The sequence below is a fragment of the Myotis brandtii genome, unplaced genomic scaffold (genome assembly GCF_000412655.1).
Source record: "Myotis brandtii unplaced genomic scaffold, ASM41265v1 scaffold1213, whole genome shotgun sequence".
In the NCBI taxonomy this organism is placed as follows: Eukaryota; Metazoa; Chordata; class Mammalia; order Chiroptera; family Vespertilionidae; genus Myotis; species Myotis brandtii.
In genome coordinates this window covers 283,313-290,343 of record NW_005354228.1, presented here as the reverse complement: position 1 = coordinate 290,343, position 7,031 = coordinate 283,313, and positions in this window count along the sequence as shown.

The following is a 7,031-nucleotide window of genomic DNA, read 5'->3' as shown; positions in this document are numbered from 1 at the left end:
TAGATATAGATGATAATATAGATATAGATAGATATATGTATATGTGTGTGTATATATATATTTGATTAACTTGCATCATTTTTATCCTTTTTATACAAAACATTGTAGATATAGATATAGATATAGATATAGATAGATATATGTATATGTGTGTGTATATATATATTTGATTAACTTGCATCATTTTTATCCTTTTTATATTTCAAAACATTGTGTGGGCATTTTTCAATCAAGCAAACAGATAAGAAGTCCTCATAAATGTCTTCCTTTGAGAAATAAACTGATATATGTTAATGTCCGTCTTTCATGAATGGGAGTCCCTACAACAGGTACAGTCAGACCCTGTCTGTCGTCACCCCCAGAGTGCTTAGTGGTTCTCAGTATCGGTTGAGGGGCTGTAACAATTTCCGATGCCCAGGTCTCATCCCAGGCCAGTGATGTCAGAACTTGAGGTGGGGGCTTGACCAGTCGTATCCTGGAGTCCATTGTGCAGCTGAGACTCAGCCGTTGCCCTTGGGTGTCTTCAGATTGTGCTCTCCAACACCAAAAATGAGATTTTATAAATGATGTTTAAAAGTCTATTTCATGGGAACTGCTTGACCAATGGAGGGCCATTTGGTTCTAAACGGAAATTTCAGGAGGAATGCAGCGTGCTTCGAGGAAACGAAGTGGAGGCTGCCAATCACGAGAGGCGGGCATAGGAAACGTTTTGTGTCAATACAGCAGGAGCAGAGTTTTCGGCATGATTAATCGAGTGCTGTTGCCGGTTAAATAGGTAAACAAAGGTGGACTAGGGACAGGAGCACAGTGTGATTAGCTTGTGTTCCCAGATAAGGTCCTCCCTTTCTCTGAGTTGGGTTTGTGATTGATAACAGGTGCTGATGGGGAGGGCCTCCCATGGCAGCGCAGTCATTGGTTTTCATCGCAAAAGATTGGAGGCACATGACTTGATTGTTATCACTTCTCTCCTAAGTGAAATGGCTACTCTTCCACTGCAGTGAGCTTTAAGCAGTGTGATCACTAACTGCATGATGGAATCGGTATTATTAAAGGTTGTTTTAAACATTTAGTTTATTAAAATCTGTGGCAATTATTTTTAATTCATAAAAATTGTTAAATATTTCCACTACACTATGGACAAACTATGTGAAAAGTAAATAAAAATGTGTAAGTAAATTGAAACTTGTTCAACTGTATTTATAGTGAAAGATCTCAAACAAAAACAGTAATGTTCATTTCCTGTACAAGTTATTTTTAAAATGAGTGTGTAGTGCAGGTGAAGATAGCAATGGAACTGATTTATGTCTCTACTGCTGGAGACCACATGGAGGGGCAGAGTGTGTTGGAAAGAGAATTTGACACTACTCATAAGGGCTTTTTAAAATTCATACCCTAAGTAATAGCAATGATGTAATATTAATATAATACATGATGTTTGTAATATTTTGGTTCAAAAAGATGAGAAAAAAATAAATTTCAAAAATTATAGAACTATTTATAAATACAGAAGAAATCCACAAAAAGTAAAAACTTGCCTTAAAATGAAAATTAAAAACCAGAGCAAAGGTGTATATTTATTTAAATATCCACAAGTAAAAATATTTGGAAAATAATTGAATCTACATATAAGGTAATGCCAAGATATTTTCAACATGATAAGAGTATTAGTTTTATAACTTAAAAATTATATATGAAGCAACATGGAACATTTTTGTGCTATGAATTTGATCAAGAATGAGTGGACTCAAAGCTCAAGGCACAACGATGAATGACAAGATCTGGGTAAGGATGAGAAAAAGTCAAACAGAGTGCAATCTTTGAAGGTGGTGATTATTATGGGACTTAAGATGGAGAGACAATAACTGGTATTGGGGGTTTAGTAACTCTAGAATAAATGACATTTTAGAACATAATGTCAGCTGGCAGATATTTGTGTAAAGTAGGTTCACTGGCTGTAGAATGCAGACCATCAATGGGAGAAATACATGCATATAGAAAGTATGTTGGGGAAGTGAAAAGATACCATTTTGTCAAGAACAAAATATTCATACCCTTTACCCAGACATTCACTCATTCATTCAATCAGCCTACGTCTATTGAGCAGCGACTTTGACCAGACACTTCCAGATGCACATTATATGGTGGAAGAATAGAAACAAAAACAGTCCTCGCATTCTTGGGGCTCATCTTCCAAAGCATCAGACAGAAAGAAGTGTTAGGTTAACGTAACTGCTAGGCACTAATTTTGGGTGCACTAATATTGGGTCACTATGCTTCTAAGGCAAGCATGTCAAACTCACAGCCCACAATGAATATTTTTGTGGCCCAGCCAATGTAACGTTTTAATAAAAATTTCATAACTTAATTTTTACAATATCCGGTTATACATAATTATTAATAACGAACTACAAGGTTCGCTAATGACTGATTACTATAATTGTGTTGCATTCATTTCCCTTATGCGCCTTATGTGCAGGCGCACCATTTCTCCCCACTAATACCAGCAGCAAATATTTTAGCGGCTGATGGCCAGGTCATTAGTCTTGGGCTGACTTGTTTAGTGTGCGGAACAGGAAATATTTCACTTTCGGAGAAAAGAAAAATAGGTTTATTTGCCTTACGCTTATTAATTTGTGCAGTTATTCAGTGTCTGGTAAGTTAATGTTCAAAAAATATTAATTTTTATTAAAACGTTCTATTATTTTATGTTAATGATGACTCATTTATTTCAGCCCTTTGTATCCAGCATGTCTCTATCGAAATAAACCTACGTTTCTATGAAAATGGAAGCTTTTGTTTGTTTGCGGCCACATACACTTACACCTTGTTTATTTGGCCCGTGTTAGCCTTTGAGTTTGACATGCTTGTTCTAAGTGTTTATTGTTAGATTTAATGACACTAACAACCTTATGAATGGAAAATTGTGTGAAGCCCCTTTAAATTAGTTAGGTGAAGGAGCAACTAGCTAGACATTAGCATGCAAATTGCACTCCTGCAAATCAATTTCCAACAGAAGAATCAGAACCAGCAGGAAGAGGGATTATAACTTCTTTGAAGGTGTCTATAAACCAATAGTTTTTCATTTATTGGAATTGGTTTCCCTCCCATTTCTGTGCATTAGGGGTCTACCTGGACTTTGAGATTGAGTATAATGTCCCACCTTCCCTACTTAAGAAAATCCATTCATTTAATAGAGAAATATTTGCTTGATACTTGCTAAGTGTTGAGCGTGCTGTTAGGCCTGGGACACAGTCAAATAATCCCGCTCTCTGTTCTCAAAGAGCCTGGGGACCAGTGAGGAGACCACAGGCTAGGGCATCACACTGACAGGAACGCGCTCCACACCAAGTCTGCAGCAGGGCCACTTCCTGAGCAAGGTGGGGCGTGAGCAGGGTTTTGGGGGGTAAGAGTTAGCCAGGTTAACGGAAAGTGAGGCACGATGGAAAACACTCAAAGGAAAGGTACAGGATGAGAAAGATGTTAATGTATATTAAGCATTTATACTGGCTGTCATACATTTTACACACATGAATCAAACCTTAACCTTATGAAGTAGGAATTGCATCATCATCTCTATCTATAATAATAAAAGGGTAATATGCTAATTAGACAGGACAGCCAAACGACCTTCTGGATGGCCTTCTGGACGAAGCTGGGGCTGGGAGGGCCGAGCCCCTTGCACGGATTTTGTGCATCGGGCCTCTAGTGTTATATATAAAAAAATTAAGGCATAAAAGCTGTTAAAAAGTGTGGCTCTAGCTAGATCCTGATTTTTATCCCTAGAGACTAATTAGACTCTTCCACTTCTCACAGTGCGGGGTCCTCTCTCCAACTCCAGAGCGTTCTATTGGCTGTGCTATGCTGGGCTGTTTCCCGTAGCAGACAGGTCATCTCCCAGCCACACAGGACACTCAGAGAGCGGCATGCCTGCTTTTTTGTCTGAGGACACGTGCTACTTTACAGCTGCAGAGAGGCTTCCTTTTACCGGTCGACTGGAGAAGAAATGTCTGCTTTTAGCAAGCCAGAGAGTAAAGGAACAAGTAAAGAAAAAAAATCCCGCCCTGGCTAGTGCGGCTCAGTTGGGTAGAGTGTCATCCCGTGCACTGAAGGGTCCTGGGCTCCGTTCCAGGTCAGGGCACAAACCCAGGTGCGGGTTCAGTCCTGGTGGGGGTGTGTACAGGAGGTAGCCGATTGACGTGTGTTTTTTTTCTCTCTCTCCCCTTCCTCTCCCCCCCCCCTTCTCTCTCCCTCTAAAAACAAAACAAAACAAAAAACAAAAAAACAAAGCCCTGGCCCATGTGGCTTAGTTGGTTGGAACATTCTCGAGTGAGGATTAAACAAAAAAAGGAAAGAAATACCTTTGGGAGAGATGATACTGGTCTCTGAAATGTTAGAAAATAGTCTGAGCACATAGTTTCCTTAACTATTTCTTCATACGTCCAGCACACATAAATGGCTCAAGAATGTTCTTAAAATCTTTTACATAGCTTATTTGTTGATAATAAGTTGTGTATTTATAATCCATAATTTATGGGCAAAATACACAAATTTTTATCTTCCAAAATGTTCTCTTCCAAGCTGTGCTAGGTCTTTCCTCTGAGAGAGAAGGCAGTGGTTTTGTCCTTATTCACAGATTTTTCAATATCTCTGAGGTGAGAGGGTAGCTCCCCACGGTCCCCACAGTGACACAGTGTGGTTAGCTGGTTAGTAATAATAGGAAGGGAGCAAAGGGAGGCCGGCAGCACAGGCATGTCACTGGGCAGTTTCACCAGGAAGCTGCCGCTGCACCCTCACCAGGGAGCCACCCCCATTCCCTGAAAATCACTGGGGAAGGACTGGACAAAGGGGAGATGGGCGCATGAGCAGTAAATTTGGGGTGACATAGGAAAGGTGCCTGTCAGTCAAACCTGAAACAGAGATCGTTGGCCAGAGGGGGCAGGACACTGCAAGCCACCAAATCTGGGGGCTCATAATCACACGACAAAGGGATTCTCACTCTCTAGGCTCCCTTGTGGCTCCCTGGCGTGCGCCGTGTCCCCAGAGGCCACATGGCTTGTCCAGGGGACCCCACGCCCAGCGGACTGGTGGACTGCAGTTGGAAACACAGGCCAGGCCAGCCGGACGCTGCGCTGGACGTGCAGACATGGGAAGGAAATTGGGCAATAGCTTTAGCCTTAGCTCTGCTGGGAGTGAAATGGGCCCGCTTCCCAGGTGGGACGGAGGGGACGGGACCTTGGAAACTCGGGTTTGATTCCCAGACATAAAGCTTTCTACCGCCTCCAATCCTCCCGTGCGAGTCTCAGAAAATTCCTTTTCTCATGGCATGGCCACCAGTGGGGACAAGGAGAGCCCCCACCGATAACAACGGTGCCAACCAGGTCCATTCTTCTGAGAACAGAGTAGCACTGGGAAACACAGCCCAATGGGAAATACTAGACTCTAATCTAGTTATTCTGCCTCGTATGGCAACCTTCTGTACCATTTTAGTCTTAGAGTTTCTTTTCTAGATCTGTAGGTTTTTCTTAAAGTGTGGCAGCAGGAGTCACATGACAATATTCTCGGTGGGCCATTTTCTCCAAGATACAAAGCTTACCCCGGGAGAACTGAAGCCACAGCAAGAGAGAACGTGTTTCCTGAGTGGCCGGCACTGGCCCGGAGGACCTGGTCACAGCATGGCTGCGATGTGGATGTGCGGTTCACAAAACAGCTCCCAGGGCAGGCAGACGGGCGGGAGCAAGAGCAGCCAGGGCCCGCCGAGCTCAGGGGAAGCCGGAGGGGGAGGTTCCAGTCGGAATGAGCTAGTGGCCGCGCAGGTTCAGTGAAACCCTGCTTTACCCAGGCGGGTGCTTTGTGCATTTCACAATCCCCATCCCCGGACCCAGCACAAACCCATCGATCATTTGGGAGCAGATGGGGGGTGTGCAGAAACCTGTGCTCGGAGCAAATTCCCAGGTGACTCATATGCATAAGAAAGTTTGAGAATCATTGATATAGATGTTGGCATAGTAAGTAAGTGTTATTTTACAAGGGTTATTCTTGCTCTTAGGAAAACATTTAGTGTGCCCATCTGTCCAGAAAATAACCTTTTAAACCTTTCGCTTATCCAACTGCCTCTAATGAAAGCCCCTCCCCCACCCCCAAGAAGACAATTTAAAATTGTGTGGCCAAAAGCAAGATGGCCCATTTGCATGTTCTTGTCCACTGAGCCTGAAGGCACACTCACAGGCTTTCAGCTCTTAGAGCTGTGGCTCCAGTCATTTCAAGTTTAGGGGAAGCACACGTCAGACCATTGTTGTTGTTGTTGTTTGGATTTGTATGCAGATCTGAGCCATCACATTTCTTTGGAAGAAGAAAGTGGGAGGAAGCCCCTCTTTCCCTCAAAAAACCTTCCAACCACTTTGCTGCTGGAAATCTGTTTTTCTCAGATGAGGCCCAAATGCTAGGGCTCGGAGAGACCTAACACATCAACATGTAAAGTGCTTACTCTGAACTTTCCTTAAAGTGTGTGTGTGTGTGTGTGTGTGTGTGTGTGTGTGTGGTGGAGTGGGGGGGGCGGTCAGGGAGAGGTGGGCAGGAGGGGAGTGCACAGCAGCAGGGCTGGCTCACTTCAGGGCCTCCCCCTTCATCATTTTCCAGAGGCCAGCCTGCCATTCCTCCGTGTCCCCGCCCCCTGCCCCCCGGAGAGAACAGCCATTTGAAGATGATGGCTAGTGCTGGCAGAAGGATAGCTACCCGAGCTAGTGGAACCGTTCGCTCAAAATGTAGCCTCTTGTCTGAAAGGGACAGAGGAAAGATTGCTTCACTTTGCCCAGATGATAGGCCAGCCAGGGAGCACTGAGAGTCCATAAAACGCCTCAGCCACACTGCATTTGCCACACAGAAAAGGAGAGGCTTTCTATTTTCGCTGCTCTGCAACTCCTCCCTGAGCTGCCGTAATGAAGGGTCACTCGAGGATTTTCAGAGTTTTCTTTGGTGGCTTCAGAGGGGAAAGATAGGAGGTGGCTATGAACAAACAGGAACCTCACCCAGAA